The sequence below is a fragment of the Lampetra fluviatilis genome, chromosome 5 (assembly GCF_964198595.1).
Source record: "Lampetra fluviatilis chromosome 5, kcLamFluv1.1, whole genome shotgun sequence".
NCBI classification, from domain to species: Eukaryota; Metazoa; Chordata; class Hyperoartia; order Petromyzontiformes; family Petromyzontidae; genus Lampetra; species Lampetra fluviatilis.
In genome coordinates, this window is record NC_136279.1 from 23,677,331 (window position 1) to 23,697,571 (window position 20,241).

A 20,241-nucleotide genomic window follows, 5' to 3' on the forward strand; every position below is an offset into this window, starting at 1 on the left:
TTGGAAGACGCAAATATAACACCCATTCTCAGCTAAACTCTGTAACATAACCAAATTACTTAAACGCAACAATTGCATTTCACTTTACAATACTCAGCATCATAAATCACATCAACGGAATGTTGGTTCACGGTTAAAGCTAAAAAGGTAAACAGAAGATTCTAGAATTGAAGCTTTCGTGACGGCAAGGATTCACATTCTTAGGTTTTTTCGGTAAAGTCACGTAGGTAAAACATCAAAATTAATAAAAAATAAAATAAAATAAAAATCACGACGTTTCGGAGGCAACACAAGTCTCCGTCATCAGGTGGGACCGTCACAGCCAGATTAGCTGCATAAAGTGAGGCAATTATTCAAGATGTAATCCCTTAAAAGCAAGTTGAGGGGGGAGGAGAGGGGGGGGGCTCATCAGAATGTGGTAGCCAATGAATGGAACGTATCGGGAGGGAGGGGGGCGGGGCTCAAAGACGGCACGGAGTGCCACGTACAACGCATCGGTAGGGGAAGGGGGGCGGGGCCAAAAGGATGGGCGACGGCGTGGACGCGGTTGTGCGCAAGCGACTACTGCTGCACACGCCAACGCATTGGACAGAGAGGGGGGAGGGGAGGCCTGATACACATGATAGAAAAGAACGGAAATGCCCATGTTTATACCAATGCTGGCTGAACAATGAAGAGAGTACTGTTAAACACTGGGGATGTTAACACTCGGTAAAGTAAAGTAAAATAGTGCCTGCCAGATAAGATGGTCCAAAAAAGTGTAATTAAGTCTTTTATGCGTGGTTGATAACATCTTTCCAATGATTACTAAGTTTGTACCCATCATCACGGTTGAAATTATGTCTGTGTTTGTATATTTGTATGGCTTCGTGTACAAACCTTTGATGGTAGCCGGGAGGTTTGCAGAGAACCTTGGTCTCGGAAAAGACAATTTCATGAGAGCCCACCGAGTTGTAGCAATGATCGGCAACGGCCGAAGAATCAGTTCTGCCGTGTTTCAGATCTGACTTGTGCTCGCGGACACGATCAGAAACATGACGTTTCGTTTCTCCAATGTAGCAATCACCACAAATGCAACTCAATTTGTAGACTCCAGGATACTGTAAGTCAGGAACGACATCCTTCACAGATGGAATCAGATCACGGATTTTATGCACTGTACTGAATCGGACTTGGATCTTATGTTTGTTTAGAATTTTGGAGATCTTTTTGGTCACGCCTGCTATGTATGGTAGCGTGATAGTTTTGGTCGGAGTTTCATGTGGCTGTTTCTGTGTGGTGGGAGAGACAGCTTGGCGGATAGTACGGTCAGAATATCCGTTCATCCTGAGGGCCCGATGTACATGTCTTAGTATCCGTTCATCCGGTGAATTAAGACCAAGGTTCTCTGCAAACCTCCTGGCTACCATCAAAGGTTTGTACACGAAGCCATACAAATATACAAACACAGACATAATTTCAACCGTGATGATGGGTACAAACTTAATAATCATTGGAAAGATGTTATCAACCACGCAAAAAGACTTAATTACACTTTTTTGGACCATCTTATCTGGCAGGCACTATTTTACTTTACTTTACCGAGTGTTAACATCCCCAGTGTTAAACAGTACTCTCTTCATTGTTCAGCCAGCATTGGTATAAACATGGGCATTTTCGTTCTTTTCTATCATGTGTATCAGGCCTCCCCTCCCCCCTCTCTGTCCAATGCGTTGGCGTGTGCAGCAGTAGTCGCTTGCGCACAACCGCGTCCAAGCCGTCGTCCATCCTTTTGGCCCCGCCCCCCTCCCCCTCCCGATGCGTTGTACGTGGCACTCCGTGCCGTCTTTGAGCCCCGCCCCCCTCCCTCCCGATACGTTCCATTCATTGGCTACCACATTCTGATGAGCTCCCCCCCCCCTCTCCTCCCCCCTCAACTTCCTTTTAAGGGATTACATCTTGAATCATTGCCTCACTTGATGCAGCTAATCTGGCTGTGACGGTCCCACCTGATGACGGAGACTTGTGTTGCCTCCGAAACGTCGTGATTTTTATTTTATTTTATTTTTTATTAATTTTGATGTTTTACCTACGTGACTTTACCGAAAAAACCTAAGAATATGTAAACAGAGGAGTTTGATCTTCATTTGAAGCTTTCGTGACTGCAGGAATCCATACTCTTTGGTTCTTTCGGTAAAGTCACGTAGATAGAAAAATGTAAATAAAACAAAAAATAATCTATCACGACGTTTCGATCGCAACACAAGCGGTCGTCCTCAGGCGGAAAAAAATATCCAGCAGTAGAACTGCTGATCTACTGGTCCCAATGAGTGCAGAGGAGTTTGGTAAAATTATTCAGACGAGGTCTCCTGAAAGCCTGTACTGCTGTCGCAGCTGTAGGGCTTGGTCACTGCTGGAAATGATCAACATTCATCGCGAAATTGTTAATTTTGCTGCGGATAAAAATTTGGCCCGTGAGCTTTCGTTGTTTTACGTCAAAATAAAGATGAATTTTGAACAGTTGATTAAATTTAACGTGTATTTGTTACACTGAAAATCCCATTGAATACAATTATATTCCACACATTCACCACGTGGGCTCGTTCTCTGCTTTATTTATATTTTGTCCTTTGTTATGTTTCTGCTGCTGTGCGCACGCACGCACGCACCACGGATCTCCCGTGTAAAATATCCAGGCTATTGGCCAAACGGGATCATCCGTGTGACAAATCAAATAAAGCCAAACAAAGGTATATTTGCTGGGGCGATCGTACTAAAATGTGAAATCGCGATTTTGTCGACTAATAGGTGGTAACAATAACACCGGAGGAATGTACGAGTTATATTTAGGATGCATAAAGTTCAACTCAATCCTCCAGGGCTGCAGCCGTGAATATTTGTTCTGTGTCTGGGAGGTGAAGGGTCCCAGAACCACGTGGTCATTTGTTTTGCACTCAACGCTGACGGATTGGTGGTTTGCGTTAAAAGTGGAAGCTTTTAGAAATCCGCAGAAGCGAGAATTTAATCTGGCAAATTGCCATCGATAATGTGAAATTGTGGTTACCTTAATTGATTGATGCAACAGAGTTGCGTTTAACACATTAAATATAAAATATCAACCCATCACGAATATTTTATTCAAGCGAGCTTCATTTGGGCTATGTTCGCTGCTCGTGTTAGGGGGGGGGTGTTACTTTTTCCGCTTTGAACAAAAGAGAGAGAAAGAAAATGACATCGCCACCACTGTCAACGCCCTTGGGATGTGGCCGTCCTTGCAACATCCGCTTAGCTCAATTGGCCTCACGGGCTGAGGTAAGAAAGTCTGAGCGGCCCTGATGTTGCATATTCGTGGGAGGTGGTTGTGGATTTTGAGGAGGCTTTCACCCAGCAGTGGGTGGACCATGGCTTTTGCCGTTGACGATCATGATGTGTCCATCACGAGCTTCTGACCGCAGCACCCGCTGCTGTGCGTGCACTGCAATGGTAAACACCGGTCGCCTTCAGTCGAGCGAATTTTTCTCGATTTTTTTTTGCACTTCCTCTCGAACAAATATTGAAATATTTATGCCTCTGCCCAAGAAGAGTCTTGCCACAAAACAAACACATTATATGAAACCGAGATCCATGCGCATTCTAATTACACTGTTTTTGTTATTCCAACATTATTATTTTTAGTACTGCAGTTAAAGCAACGTATACGCACTTTATTTAAAAGCAGGTGAGCCCGGCGAGTTTTGAGAAGTAATCCAGAGCGAGCGAGAGAGAGGGAGGGCAGCGAGTTGCTCGTGGCTCTGGCCAGGTGCACACTGCCCAGAAACACGGCGAGAGCCAACACTGCCTCGCAGCGCAAACGGAGGCTCAAGTGGAATACGTTCGGGCAAGCCACGTGCGTGGAAAGCCTCCCCGTGATCGATGTGGACAAATATGTGTGGTTAATGTTGCCGAATGCCAGCCATTCTTTATTGTAAGCCCAACGCAGCGACTTTTTAAAGGTGTTTTTTTTTATTTCAGCGAAAATATTATTGTATCAACGTGTGCCAAGTTAATCATAGCGACTGGGACAATCGGTAATGATCAACATCGTCATCGGCAGCCATGCCCTTCCCGCTGTTTGGTGAAGACCTTGCGACGTGGTGATCCGCGCCGCTCCTGCGCACGAGCTGTTATTCATCGCTTCACCTCCCCAGTCCTCCTGGTTACGTTCCCTTCGTTGGCTGCCTCTCCGTCGTGAGTCTTCACCGCCAGCCGTGCTCCATTCCGCCTGAGCTCGGTCACTCTCTACAGTCTACACGGTCAACGGGACTTGACGGAGCCAAGGAGGCCGTCCACCGCGAAGATGGAGCGATGGGATGAGATCGTGTGGCAGGAGCTGGATGGATCGATTTCACGATGTAACACGATTTTTGTGCCTGGGTGGTAAGTGTTATTTTCTAATAGCTTATGCCTCAAAAGTATCGAAAATGGCTATTATTCCCCACAAACTTTGCTTTTGTGACCAGGACTTTACGTGAAGGAATGACACAAATGCACACCACGTTTTCTCATTGAAAATAGGTACATTTCAAAATATCACCGTCCTGGTCACAAAAGCAAAGTTTGTGGGGATTAATAGCCATTTTCTCTACTTTTGAGGCATAAGCAATTGCAAAATAACACTTACTAACCAGGAACAAAAAATTATGTTTTTTTGTTACACAGTGTTTTCTATGGGAGCCTTTTTTCCGGTATCGATATGATGAAAACAGAATGGGCTGAGTTACGAATGCTTTGGTGTTATTTCGCTTTGCCTTCGCGCTGTTCGCCTCTTGTCGTTGTTTCCTGGTCTCACACTGCCCAGACAAGGGCACGAAGAATGACGTCTCTGAGGTAGGCAATGTGCACATTAGCAGAGCACGTTCGGTTGCATGTCTTACCACGTGCGTGTGTGGTCGATGCAGACTTGACGATGCCTTGCAATTGGTGTATATTTGGCGTTTGGACACATTTTACACCTCCTGTGGAATTGCCACGAATGGGTAAAGCCGATTACTTTTTTCATCACCGCGGACGGAGAGTGGAGATGGAGCGATAAAATCATTTCTGCTCGAAGGGTCCTTGCATCGCAAATCCTCGAGCGATTGCGACGACTTCGGGAAGCTTTCATCCAGCAGTGGATAGTTCGTGGCTGATGATGATGATGATGGGCACGACACTGCTTAATGGACGCATCACTGCAGGCCGCAGTCTGGGTGATGAGGCATATTGCGATCAGTGCTTTGAAGAAAAAAAACGTTCAGATGAACATCGGCGTCCAGCTGAGTGACACAGAATAAACAGACCGAGTGTGGGAAGTGGGTGACGAGGGGGGAGCCTGAGCACAAGCCCGTCGTATGTCATCACTTCACAAGTTCAGGCGTGCATGACCTCGTGACGCTGCTTACACCCTCACCCATACACCCGCCTTGCTCCAATGTGTCAATCAAGCCCCAAGAAAACATTTTACGCGCGGACAGTGAATCGTTGGCCGTCGGGAAACGAGACGTCCACTTGGGAGGGCCACGCGTGGCCTCGACTCTTCTGTCGGACGGAAAGGAGGCCGGTGGAATCGCATCGAAGAGCTGGCGAAGGAAGGGTCCCTTGGGATCTCTCCGCTGCCTCGACGACAGCTGGGGACCGCCCCCAACCACGTCCCAATACCACCACCACCACCACGTGGAAGATCAGGGACTCACCAAAACTGTGATTGAGCTGAGGTGCAAACGACTGCCGAGCACAACGCGCGTATTCAGGTGGAGCAAGTGGACTCCACTCGGCATCCCCGGGTGCCGTGGAATGTCCTACAACATGAACATCATTCAAGAATAGCATGTCGCCCCCCTCTTCCCCCAAACGCCGTGCGAATAAACCAACGCGATTTGGGGCAGCGATGGCGCAGCGGAGAACGCACTGCGCTTCTCAAGCCGGCGAATGTTGGGTGTGATTGGGTGAGCGGTTGTGAATTCCAAACAACAGCACACGCAGCAACATCAACAACAACAACCACAGGACAGTGCACGGGAGAGCCGTCAGCGGGGAAGGTGTGGGGACAAGGGTTTGGGTGTTGGGTTCAGGTTGAGTGGGTGGAGGGAGCCGAAAGTAGTGTCGGGGTAAAGCCTTCTGCGTTATGTATTTAGTCCCCACCTCTCCTCTGCAAATGCTGACCATGCCAGGAAAAATACCGTTATTAATTACACATTGTGGAATTAGAAAACGGAAAAGCGTGTGTACAGGATGTAATGCTGTTCTGGTAAATGTCTCAGCCGTGTGCTTGTGCTTAGACTCGTCAGTGGTTGGAGGGGTTTTGGTGGAGGTGGGGGGGTGCGAGATTGGTTCTGTGCTTTGTGAAAAAATAAAATGTAAATAAATAAAGTCATGGCACTCATTAATAGCAACAATAAAATGTAATTTTGAATGTTAACATATGCATACACAATTAATCATTTTTATGCGTTTTGTTTCAGTAGAATATTTTTTAGATAAGTAACGTACCACATCATGCCTAAAATCCATTTATATTAAACATTTATTTCCATTAAAAAACACGCAATTTTCTACGATTACATTTCTTTAAAATCACAAATTGTAGCTCATCATCATCCACTGGTGGATAAGTGCATCCCAACAAGATCACCAGCATCCTTTAATAGTCCAGCGATGCCATAATCTATCTCACGCCTGCTCATGAGCTGACGTTATTGATCTTTCTCCACGGTGGTTGTAGTCTCAAGCACATTCTCTTCAGTCTTGTCCATCGACCATGACCTCTTCTTGAGCTGTGTCCTGTCCAAACCAACTTGCTTTCCTGAAGTGTCACTCTAAGGTCTCGGGTTCGCATTCTCAGCTAGCTGTGGAAAACAAATTCCAAAGTAATTCGAGCACGCATGACTTATTTCACGTTTAATGACACTGCGAGAGATTTGCAGATATGGTTTAATACTCAGGCCCTTAACTTCCCACAATTTAAAAAGATGCAATATTGACTGTAACTGTTGAGTAATATTTAAACGATAGGCTACCAGACAATTAGTTCGTAGAGCCATAATCAGTTCATTTTCAATTACCAATACAGATCCGAGCGATCTCATTGCACACTTGATTACATTTACTGTAGAAGAACACTTAATTATTTTGAGGTATTTTCAATGGGAATACCCTGAACGTAAAGAGTTGCTGACGGGATGAGAAAGAGCTGACCCTGCCAAGTGTGCGCGCTGATTTATCACAGGGCACGGTTGTAAATTTAGCAACAATAAAAAAATAAGAATGTTTCTTATTGGGCACAGCGAGCGGAAAATGTCCCACAGATGTTATTTTAAGCTCATTTCACAAAAACACATTTTTTAAATATTCCAATGTGCGCACTCAGTTCCTATTTTGCCTTCCATTTTTAGTTTTTTTTGGCAAGTGGCCGCGTGAAAATATCCACAGGATGCTTGTCAGTTAAAATAATGTGTCCTCTGCAAAATATTGAGTTAGGTTAAAAAAAACCCCCACACACACTTCCCGCCTCCTCCCAAACCTTTCTCCTCTCCAACGTGGGCGACTCCTCGCGTGGTGCCACGCGTCTCGGCCCGAGCCAACCCCTGGGGAGGGCGGGAGATGCCCCATTCATTCGGCAAGCGCCAACGCAAAGCTGAGCAAGGGAACTCCCCCACTCGCATCCTGCCAATGTCCCTGGCGCTGAGAAGGCCGTGACCTCTCGCAAGGCCCAGTCTTCATGGTACCACAAAAAGAAACACAACAACGGGACTATGGGAACCTCATTTGCCAGTAAAAATATGATAATTGGTTCTTTACCCTTCTATCTGGCAACAAAACTGACACCTTTTTTTTTTACAAGGAGTCATGTTTGCATAGACCGCAATACCTGCAGTCATAATACAAACAAAAGAACATAACTCTGATAATGTGCACTGTTTAAGGACAGTGCACATTATCAGAGTTATGTTCTTTTGTTTGTATTATGACTGCAGGTATTGCGGTCTATGCAAACATGACTCCTTGTAAAAAAAAGGTGTCAGTTTTGTTGCCAGATAGAAGGGTAAAGAACCAATTATCACAACAACGGGATTTCGTGCCCAAAATGAGCATTCGGTGCACTGATGCTCATCTCCTGTTTACAGCTCCCCTGAACCAGTGATGGATATTCCACATTCCTATGTTGCGGGAGAGTCTGTCTACAGGAAAACCACTGTTGACCTCCCCACAAAATGGTTCTTATTTTATTGACCCCAGAGGGATGATGGGCTGAGTCAACCCCCAACTAGAAATTGAAATCGCAACCTTCTGATTGTAAGCCACTCGCTCTACCGCTGATGCACTCGGCCCTTCTGTCCGATACACAGCGATGTAGAGTTGCTTCATATTGCATATTAGTGGTAGATTTTACATTTGTATCAACGTGAGTAATCAGCAGAATGCACAGCTACCACAGTGCCCCACTCCCCGCTAACCCAAGACCCACGTCGGTAGAGACCTATTTCTAGCCCGAGGCCCTGCGGACGGAGCCTCTGGGCCTGCGTGGCATTCCGTTTCCCCACGACACATTCCAGAACAAGGTGCTAGCATTAGTGAACACGCGGCTACACGCATACTGTAGCGTGAACGAGAGAATAATTCAGGCGGCTTGTTCATCTTTACAAATGTCTCAAATTAAACTTCTATTTTGACCAAATGTGTGTGTATGTTTAACGTCTCTTCGCACGGTACGTAGCCAACCGTGCTAATCGGCACTTAGCGTGTTCTCCAGACTGGAGGATGCTTTGAAAATTAAGACCCACCCCAAACATGTGCGTGCATTAATACAGTTATACAGATCTGGTCACATATATTGCATCGACCGGATCAGGAGATCTACCCCTTCCCCCCCCCCAAGATTTAGCTTTACAAAACATGGAAATAAAGTGGGTCTTATAATCGATTAAATATGGCACTACCAATGTGCATTGCTAATTTCTTAAAGCAAAAAATCCCCATCCATGGGTGTAAAGGATCGTGTGCCGTGTTGTCATTATATCACCGTGGGCCCCGTGCTCTTCCTTTGCCCCGTGCGCCACAGGAGCTCTTTGATGAGAGCGGAGAGCCCCGCGAAATCTAAGTCTAATACCCAAGACAGTGTCGCATTTTGGAGATTAGTCTTTTATTACTATTAGTACCGTTTACAATTGTTGTCGCGAACGAACGCAACCACCAGAAAAAAACCAAACAAACACGACGGTGGTTTTCTTCGCTTCGACAGCCCACTTCGATTTCCGTCGTTCATCTCTCGTTTGCCCAACGAGCGGTCGCTGGGGAGCGTTTTAGCGCTGCCTTCTTGACTCGAGGTCGGCGTGGAATCGGAGCCGTGCGCGTGCTCGTGCTCGTGCGTGCGCGTGCACGGGGGATGCGCTTCACCTGCCCGCTCCGACCGCAGCCACTCGCTTGGCTCGATGCCAGGGAATGAAATTCCACCCGGCCGGCAGCACAGGGCAGCTTCTCCTGTCCAGATTCCAGTCCCTCCTCAAAGGGCCTCGACATCGCCCCCCTCCTCCTCCTCCCCCCCGATTACGTTGCCTCGTGGCCTCCGCCTTGACTCTCAAGGGCTAACCCTGGCCACATCGGGGCCCGCAATCGTTGGACTGCCTCTGCCAATGAGGAAATGTAACCACGGTTGCTGCTGCTGCTGCTGCTGCCTGCTGCTGCTGCCTGCTGCTGCTGCTCCTGCTGCTACTGCTGCTGCTGCTGCTCCTGCTGCTGCTGCCGTGACCAATTTAGCCCATTGCAATTTTTCAAAGTAAATCCCAACTTGAAAGGTGTTTGGTTTAAAACCTGTGTGCCACAGCAGCTGTGTGGGACATTAGCGCCGTGGAACGTAGACGGATAACGATCGGCCTTCTGAGTTGTCCCATTATGCTCGATAATGAAGAGTGTTTTGTTTGTTGATGATGGATTACGTTAAAGAGCTCCTTATCTATCCAGTGAAGTGGACAACAGCAAATGCAGCACAACGCACGATTGAGGAGGCTCGGTGGCGAGTTAGAAGTGTTAATGCTTTTGTCTGATACGTGCTCAGTATTTTATAAAAGAATCATAATCCTTGCAGTGGTGTTGAGCTCATGACGAAACGCAACATCTCAGAGCGTCAGGTTGATTGTGGTCTCGGGGACCCCTTTATGGCGACTGTCACTGTGCAGCGCAACGTGACTTTGCATTCGCCTGCTGAGCGCTAATAATTACGTAACGATTTTCGTGTAATCCAAGTTGAGCCATTAACGGGTTAATTTTTCAAATTTGGACCACGATTCTGGCAAACAAAGGCCTACCACTTATTTTTTATAAATGTCACAGCCTCATTAATATCCACCGTGAAGCAGACAGCGCGTGTGTACGGTTAAGGCACCCCGCAGTATTAACCGGGGCGGCCGACCAGAGCAACAGCGCGAACCTCTGCAACAAGCGTGCGAATGCGCTTCTGCTGGGCCCCGAGTGGCCCTGCTGCTGCTGACGAGCACGCGGCGGCCCGGGGCCGGCGCAGTGGTGAGGCCCTGCGCGGGAGCCCAGCGGCCTGAGGCCGATTGCCGGCCGCGGCGGCGGCCATCAGTGGTGAGTGCGATCCGGATTGGCCCTCGCCTCCCCACCCTGCACCACCACCACCACCTCCACGTCACAATGGCGAGCGTGGTCCCACGCGGTGTGGTGAGGCCTTCATTCAGCAGTGGATTGACAAAGGGGCCGTCCATAAATGACGTCACGCGATTTTGGACGATTTTTGACCCCCCCCCCTCGTCACACGGCGTCACAAAAAGTCAGACCCCCCTCAAATATGACGTCACAAAGCTCTGCCCCCCACCCCCCCAAAAACAATTATAACATGGTTCAAATCGCTTTAAACTATTGTCATTGTAGTGCGTATTTAATGTGGTGCTGCACTCTGATGTTGTAGTAGAAAACATTTATTAAAAAGTCTATTTAATTAAGTAGAACGTGTTGTCTATATTTATTTAAAGTTGCGCATTTTGATGTGACGTCACATTTCTCAAACCCCCCCCCCCCCTCGATTTAAAGCTTTCGTGACTGCAGGGATTCATCTTCTTGGTTCTTTCGGTAAAGTCACGTAGAAGGGAAGTAATACAATAATAAAAATAAAACATAATAAAATAAAATAATAATTTTATTTAAAATAATTATTTTATTTTATTATGTTTTATTTAAAATAATTATTTTATTATGTTTTATTTGTATTATTTTATTACTTCCCTTCTACGTGACTTTACCGAAAGAACCAAGAAGACCCCCCCCCTCGTCACACATCGTCACAAATGTCTGACCCGTCCCCCCAGGTGCATGACGTCATTTATGGACGGCCCCAAAGGGACTGTACGTTCTTTTGTATTTTTCATGTTGAGACAGATTTTCTTGAATACGGTGACTATTTTCATTTACTATGACTATCTTTGTTCATAATAACAGGATTGAAGCCTATCTTTCTGTTACACCAGAGTCATGGTGCCTCTGAGTGTGAAGCCTAGCTAAATAAAATGACAATTAAGGTGTACTTTAAGTTTAGTATAAAACAACTATGATATTATACAGAAAGCAGAGGTGCATTTAAATATAACTGCAGATGCTGGGTGGATTCCAATCTTGCTGACACCAGGAACGGCAACGATATACGACGAACAACAACGTGGAGTTCGAAACAAGAGCGTTGACTCGGATCACACGTCGCTCGCTCTCCCTCCTTGTCGTTGCTACAATGAGAACGTTCGCAATCTTGGAAACACTCCAGGCATATGCCGTGACTTGGAACCAACGTTACTTTTTTTTTATCAAACAATCCCATAAGGGGCATTTGTATAGGATGTGGATAATTCGTGAAGGACAATTACGTGGGTTATAAATCCGGGGTTCCACTGGTACATTGAACAATAAACCCAGCAAGCACCATAATGCCACATAATTTAAATGACTCACAACTCTCTGTAGATGTTTTGTAGAGCGTGCATTTCAATGTAAACCTCCCGGGACGTTAGGCAGGAGAGCAGACATCTGGTCTGTACATGATAACATGACGTGTTTATTTATATTGTATTGAGAATGAGGCTGTTTTGTGTTAAGGTGCCATAAAACACAACATTATCTGTGCATTTTAAATGCATCTGTTAAAGTCACCATACTCATTCTCAGCGTCGAGTAAATCAGGATTAAGGAGACTATATCCAGTAAATCAGAATAATATAAAAACTCCAAGATGTGTATATATGTAATTCACAAACAGGCAGTGGCAGTAGGGCAGTCGCTAGCTCATTGCACGTTGAACCCAATGACATCAGTGGCCGATGAAATATGAATCGGTCCCGGACGCTACCTTTATAAACCCACACTAACCAACGTGGTGAAGTATGGTCAAACAACCCCCCACACACTAAGACAGCGTACAGAGGCTTGAATCCAGCAGCGGATTGACAGAGGGCGTGTTTAATAATCATAATAAGTGATATCGTGCAATGCGTGACTGTTGCAAAATTCACGTCGGATATCTCAACAAAAACAGGATTAATCGTGCTAATTTTAAAAAAATCCACGGAATTAGTTGTGAGATCATGCCTTTTGTTCTCACAAAAAATGATGCCAAAAAAAATGGAAAATCTGGCTTCGGGTCTCGCTTTGCTACGCCCTTTGCGCTGAGCCAAGGCTTGTGGCGCTTGGCAGGAAGGGGCGGCTCGCGTTCGCGATCTTCCTCTGGGGGGCGCGTTCATCTCATTTTCGTTGGCTCCAAGAAACCCAGAGGACACTGCTGACCTTATCACATGTTTTGGCAACTCGTGAGAATCGCAATATGGGCGTTTGAATGTAAATATATATTTTATGGATGTGTGTGTGCGTGCATATGTATTTACTTATGTGGGGAGCGGTGGTGTAGTGGCTAGCGCACTGCACTACGAACCGTGACAACCCGAGTGCAATACCCGCTTACTGCCAACATCAGTGACGATTATCTGAACCGGTTGTGGGCCTCCCCTAAGTTGACTCAGCCTCAAATAAGTACCTGGTGCGGTGTGTAAACATAACCACTGAGGAGACAAAGGGGGCCGGGCGTGGTGCTGGCCACCCACCCCCTCGTGTACCGTTCCGGCCTTCATAGGTGCTCGCTAATAGCACTTGCCCCAACAGTCTGTTCAGGCTATAGGGGAATCTTTGACTTTGTTTTATGCTTATATACACGGGGTGTATACTATAAGTATACTGTCTTTGCCGCGCCAGCACTGCCCAACGTGGTGAAGTTTGGTCGAACAACCCCAACGACCGACACAGAGCGGGGGAGGCTTCCATCCAGCAGTGGATTGGCATGGTGTCTGTAAGTCATTGCCATTGTTTCTGTCCGCGGTGTGTAGCTTGTAGTTGTAGTTGACTTCACCACCATCTGAGTCCAACACATTCTTAACAGAGCTAATAATCTTAGTACCGGCTGATGTGTTGAATGAGATTATCATTGTCATTATTATAACCAGAATTGGATTACAAGGGCACACAGCTAATTATATACAGCACGCAAAAATGTGTATTATATTTGAAATGCACACCTATGACATATTTATTTTGAAACGTGCAACTTATAAATGAAGGTGAGAGAATGTTCAGTTCTTGCGCACAACGACGACGATGATGATGATGACGACGACGATGATGATGATGACGACGACGATGATGATGACATGTTTTTGTAAGTCCCCTGCCAACCATGACGAGGCTCGGCACAGCCCTCGGGCCGGTTTCCGCGTGTCTCGTTCAGGAGCGTCCTTCTCGCCTGCGGCTGCTGGCAGCGCCTTCTAGGGGGAGAGGAGAGGGGGAAGGGGAATTAGGGGGCCTTTTTCTCATCTTTAAAACATAACAAAAGAAACCCCCGCCCCCCACCGGCCCAGGAGGAACGTGGCGTGAGCGCGATGATGTCATCGTCCCCAGAGCCGAGTGAACGCCACCCCCACCTCCCTCCTTCACCCCGGCCGGACAGCGCATGATGCAACAGCTCGCGGAGCCGTCTGTGAGTCGTCTGCCCCGATTCACACGGAGCCCCAGGATTGCCCAGCAGCTTTAGCCCCGCGGAGAGCACGGAGCCGCGAGCCACGCGCGCGTCGCGGCTCCGTGGAGGTGGCTGCCGGCTCGAGGTGGAGCTGTCGACGGGGGGGGGGGGAAGAAAACGTCGTTTGGCATCTCGGAGCCCCGAGTGCTGCTCCATTGTTTTCCGTTCACGACCGCTCCTCCTTTCCGCCTCGCATCCCAAACAATCGGAGGCTCAGCTCGCAGGAAGTGCTGAGCGCTCCTTCCGGCTCACAGTGGTAACCTGCCTGATGATGATGATGATGACGATGATAAAACAACAACCGCCAGCCACTTCTCATCGCTAGATTTGAAGTTTTCGTGACTGCAAGGATCCATACGCTTTGGTTATTTCGGTAAAGTCACGGAGATGAAAAATAATAATAAAAATAATACAATGAAAATAACTAAATTAAATCACGACGTTTCGGAGGCAACACAAGCTTCCGTCAGCAGGTGGAACAGCCACAGAAACATTACTGTAGTGAGTGAGTAGTAATTTTGCTGTGGCTGTTCCACCTGATGACGGAAGCTTGTGTGTTGCCTCCGAAACGTCGTGATTGAATTTATTTATTTTCATTTTATTATTATTAATATTTTTCATTTACGTGACTTTACCGAAAGAACCAAAGCGTATACTTCTCATCGCGTCGCGTAACGCCATCACGATGGCTTGTCGCTCTGCCGATGAGGTGCTGAGTGTCGAATCCAGTCCAGAGTTTGCTCGCATTAAAACCGCCTGTTCCAGAAGAGAAACAAATAATTTCCCACAGCAAGGATGTGCGGCCACGCGAAGACACAAATACGGGAAGGAGGCGTAGAGATCATCATTGATTTCGAGAAGTTCACATCCGTTTCGTTTTCATTTCTGCGTTCTCTGTTGTTATTTTTCTCTCTCCAGGAAATGGAGCTTAATTAAAATGTTAAAAACCGCAACGCCGTGGTTTCAGCTCATAAAAAGTTTCACTTGAGCCCGCTCTGCATGTTTTTTAGTTGCTGCAGCATCCCCACGGCGTTTCAAAGCCACATGCACGCGAGCAGCAGCCTGCCTGGACAATACGTACAGAGCTCTGTACGCACATTGTGCACATGCAGACAGAGAGTCGTGCACATTCGCGGTCACGGCTCACATCACGCACGCTTGCCCAGCGTGGTAAAGTATGGTCAAACAACACCCCCCCATGAGCGACGGGCGAGGGCACGCAGGAGGCGTTCATCGAGCAGTGGAGTGACGCGCGCACAGCAGCGGGGGCGCAATGAGGGGGCCACTTAATCTTGCCGGAGATTAGAAATCGAAACGTAAGCAAAGTGTCAACCTCTGGAGAGGAGGGAGAGCGAGGAGCGAGGAGCGAGGAGGGAGGAGGGAGGAAGGAGGAGGAAGGAGGAGGAGGAGGGAGGAGGAGGAGATATCACAAAGTAAAAAAACGTTTCTGGGAAAATCTCTGCGGATAATCTCCTCCAAAGTTTCGCAACAAAAAAAACACACGCGGACGCGATAAAAGCAGAGCGTGCAACGCAGCGTGACATTCATCAGCCGCCTCCCCGAATCATAACGCAGAGCGCAAACCCCGCGGAGACAATCGCGCTCGTGCGTGAGCATCTCAGCAACAGTTCTGCCTCCATCGCAGCCCGAGCAACATTCTTGCTCGTCATGGTGACCCGCGGTCACGTGACTTCATCTCTGCTCTACGTCACAATGGTGGTTCTCAGCCGGAGGCACGCGGACCCCGCTTAGGGGGGGCGGGGTTACGCGTGGCAATGTCCCAGGGGGTACGTGAGGTGATTTATAAAAGTGTGAGATTATATCGTACATTAGAGCCATTGGTGACCAATGATGTATGAGCCAATATAAAACATGTAAAGTCATATGTTAACCTATAAACTATATAAAATGCCTTTCTAAACTCGTTGATCGTAAACAATGTTGGCTTCCAAGAAGAACCAGCGCGCGCGTACAACTCACGCCGTGCGTGCAAAGCTTCCGTTGACATTTTTTTTTCTTCACTTGCAGTTTCCTCACACAATGGACAATTGGTAAAAATGTTGACGTTCGTTATTCATTCATATTTCTCAGAGCCATAGTGGGTCAGGCAAAGGAGGTTACTGCTACTCGGTTGAAACGGAATTCAACAAGGTGGGCAGAGTAGCTGAAAACAGGATGAGAACCACTGCTTCACGAGATCGTGTGACCTGCCACTCAACCTCTGTGCTCTCTGTCCCAACGCAACGCTCATCCCTGCCACTCAACCCCACGCCACAAAGCCCTCTTCCTGCAGGCTCTGCGCGTGGAGACGATTTGGTGGCATGGCGGTGTTGGCATGGGGTCCGTGTCTCTGGTGCCCAGAAGGGAGGGGCAGAAGTTTATTGGTAACAATCCCCTTGGGTCCGGTGTAGCTCAGGAAGATAATGGACAATGATTGATCGTGTTTGTTTGACTTACTATTGGGAGGAAAGCCAAGGACGCTCGTGTTATGATTTCGTTATTTTTTATGGGCCACGGTAAACATTCAGATGTAGAAGAAAAGAACAAACGCACTTCAAAATGTTGACTTATGGAGATGAAGACGAATGTAGGGGTTGAATAAAGGACCAAGGCATTTCCGCTTACTTCATATATTGTAAAGACACTCTCCTTTATGCCACAGATGTGCCGAACAGTTTCCCTCCTCCCTGTATCGCCACTTGTATATAATACCTCGAGCTTGGCCAGCCCTGATAGGGAATTAGAATACGCCACCTGTCCACTGCCTCGCCACGTCAGTTTGGGGATTGTTTCACCACACTTCACTATGCTGGTCAGTGCGGGTTGGTGGAATACTGGTATGGGGTGGGGGGGGGTAACCGGTTCAGATTTCACTCACCACTGATGCCAGGGATCGAACTCAGGTAGCCAGGTTCAGGCTGCAGTGTGGTTACCGATGTGCTGCGTTTGACAGCGGTCACCATCGTGCACCTTGTCATGACAACAGTTGTGTTTATTTACAATTGCTATGATCACAGCTACACCTGCCCTTGAAACAAAACACGCATCTCAGGCGCGACAAACTCTTCCTCCTCTTTGTGTCGTCATCACGCCTCGTGCACGCGGCGGTGCCGTGCCGCTGCGCTGACCGTGCTCGGTCAGCCAGTCGAGGGGATGGCGCGTGGTGCGTCCACGTGCAGCCTTCACGTCGACATGACACGTGCTGGCCGAGCCCCGCGTGTGCATCAAACACCGGGTCACCACACACGCGCACGCGCGCGATTCGTCAATGCGGTGTTTGTCCACTCATGCAAACGCGCTTTGAAAAGTTCTCACGTGTAGGAGTTTGAATGTGGAATTGATCGCCGTTTCAACGTCAACACAAATCCGGCGCCACCCCACGGCAACGAAAACAACAACAACAACAACTTTGTGAACCTCCACGTGGAAAACCAACCCCAGGGGCCCGAGCTACCGATCCGGGCCAACCCGCCCAGGGCGCACAAACACTGCGTCCCCCAGTCACCCGCTTGGCTGCTGGTTGAGAGAGATCACCTGTTGAGAATGGCGTGGGGGGTTTGTTCCGTGTCTGTTGTTATTCCCCTTCCCGCCAAGGCTCAACTCACTCAGACATTTGAGAGTCGATCGTCAACCGCGGAACGCGTCACTCTCAGCACCTCGCGGAACGACCTGGCGAATGTCACCCCCCCCCCTCTCTCCCATCCCTTCTCTGTGTACAGCTCCACGTCATTGGCAGTCTCCTCAACCGACCTCGTTCGCTCTTAAAAATCCAGCAACATTCTCGCTCTGGCCGAGCGAGCGAGCGAGGGAGCGAGGGAGGGAGCTTTACGTGGCGTGGGTAATGGTCCGCTGGTTGGGACCAAGCCCTCCCGACTCGCATTCTGCTTTTGCATTCACTCTGATTGCCCGTAAATCCCCTCTATTACTCACACAAGCCCTGCATTTTGATAATGAAATACCCCTCCCCTCCCACATCGCCTCTGATGATTACAGCAGTCACTCTACTGGCTCTATGTCCACTCAAACGATGAAGGTGCAGCCATTCAATAGCCTGCTCACACCACTGCTGACGGGGGAAGAGAGCTCTGGCGGGTAGTTTGGTCTACTCTTCCACACTGCGGGGGCCCCCTTGGTAGAGGTGGCAGTACCCACACTTTACCCCACCGAACGCGACCTGCCCCGTGGTTGTAACCCCGTTTCGACTGCTGGACGAGGGCTTGCCCCCACTACACTGCTCTACAGCCAGAATGCTTCCTAAATAAATGTAGTCCAGCCTGACTAATTCTGGGTCACTGAGAATGAAAATGATGCTTAAAATTCTTGATTGACTCTAGTTTTCAAGACATGCTACTGGGTCAGTGTGTACGACCCTTGACTTGGGAATGGCGTGAGGATAAGTGAGTTATAAAGGGAAGGGATCTCAATCTAAACTAGAAATTACTAAAACACATCTTTGACTGGATCTATGAATACATCTATGACTGGGTTTGGACAGTACTTGCTTTTTGAGCAAAACAATGAATGATGCAATCTGAACCTGGTATTGGGTCATAAATTATATGAATTCCATCATGTTATTCCAGAAGTCATGGATGGTGCAATCAAATTGCCCTGCATCAGCTCTAAAATCATACAGTGTCGGTCTCTGTTATTTGTCAGTGTTTGATTTTGCAAAGGGACACATTTCTGTTTAGCCAAAGTGAGCAGAGATGCTCTTTGGTTCTTTCGGTTAAGTCACGTCTAAAAATAAAATAATAAATTAAAATAATAGCGACGTTTCGATTGCAACACAAGCAATCATCATCAGGCATAAAAGAAATAGCAATAAAAATCTAACTAGAAAACTATAGACAGACATACAAGCAGACAGACATCACAAGGACACACAGAGAGAGGACACATCGGCACAGAGAGAGGGGTCGTTTCTGTGACGGTCCCTTAAATATAGAGAGGGGGGGCGGGGACGGAGAGAGGGAGGGGGCAGAGGAAATTAGCATATCAATGAGTGGACGGCAACGTGTTGCTGCTGCGCAAGTAAGATGACGACGTGGCACGGCACACAAGCTTGAAAATTAGGAGAAAGGCACACTAAAATTAAATAACCTCGCAAAATATCGAAATGTGATGTAATGCAACACAGAGAGTCGGTCAACACACAATTAACGCATAGCTTGGTTGATTACGTATTTCAAAGATTGCTAAGTTAGAATTTAAGTGTGAAAATTCTAAAAGAGAGGACACAGGCAGAGAGAACAAATAGCTGGAGAGAGAAAAAAAGATAAGCTTAAAACTTCCCCGTAGAAGTGGTTCAATCTTAACTTTGGAGCTTTCGTGACTGCAGGAATTACTCTTTGGTTCTTTCGGTTGTCACGTCTAAAAATAAAATAATAAATTAAAATAATAGCGACGTTTCGATTGCAACACAAGCAATCATCATCAGGCATAAAAGAAATAGCAATAAAAATCTAACTAGAAAACTATAGACATACATACAAGCAGACAGACATCACAAGGACACACAGAGAGAGGACACATATCGGCACCCCTCTCTCTGTGCCGATATGTGTCCTCTCTCTGTGTGTCCTTGTGATGTCTGTCTGCTTGTATGTCTGTCTATAGTTTTCTAGTTAGATTTGTATTGCTATTTCTTTTATGCCTGATGATGATTGCTTGTGTTGCAATCGAAACGTCGCTATTATTTTAATTTATTATTTTATTTTTAGACGTGACTTAACCGAAAGAACCAAAGAGTAATTCCTGCAGTCACAAAAGCTCCAAAGTTAAGATTGAGCAGAGATGTACTCGTACTTGTGTGAACAAAGCAGATAACTTCTGCTCTGTTTGTGGTGAAGTGACTTCTTTTCATCACAAAAGTGCAGTGTGGTTAAGAAAGCCTATCACCTTTATTTTGACTGCAACATTGGAGATCAGCACAAGATGTGGGCCCCACACATATGCTGCAACACTTGTGCAACAATTCTTCGCCAGTGGTTGAACAGGAAAAGAAAATGTATGCCTTTTGCAGTGCCAATGATTTGGAGAGAGCCAACAGATCATATCAGCAAGTGTTACTTCTGCATGGCGCCTCGAGTTGCGAAAGGTGTGTCAAAGAAGAAAAAGTGGACTGTGCATTATCCAAACATTCCATCCGCTATATGCCCAGTACTCCACGGAGAAGGATTGCC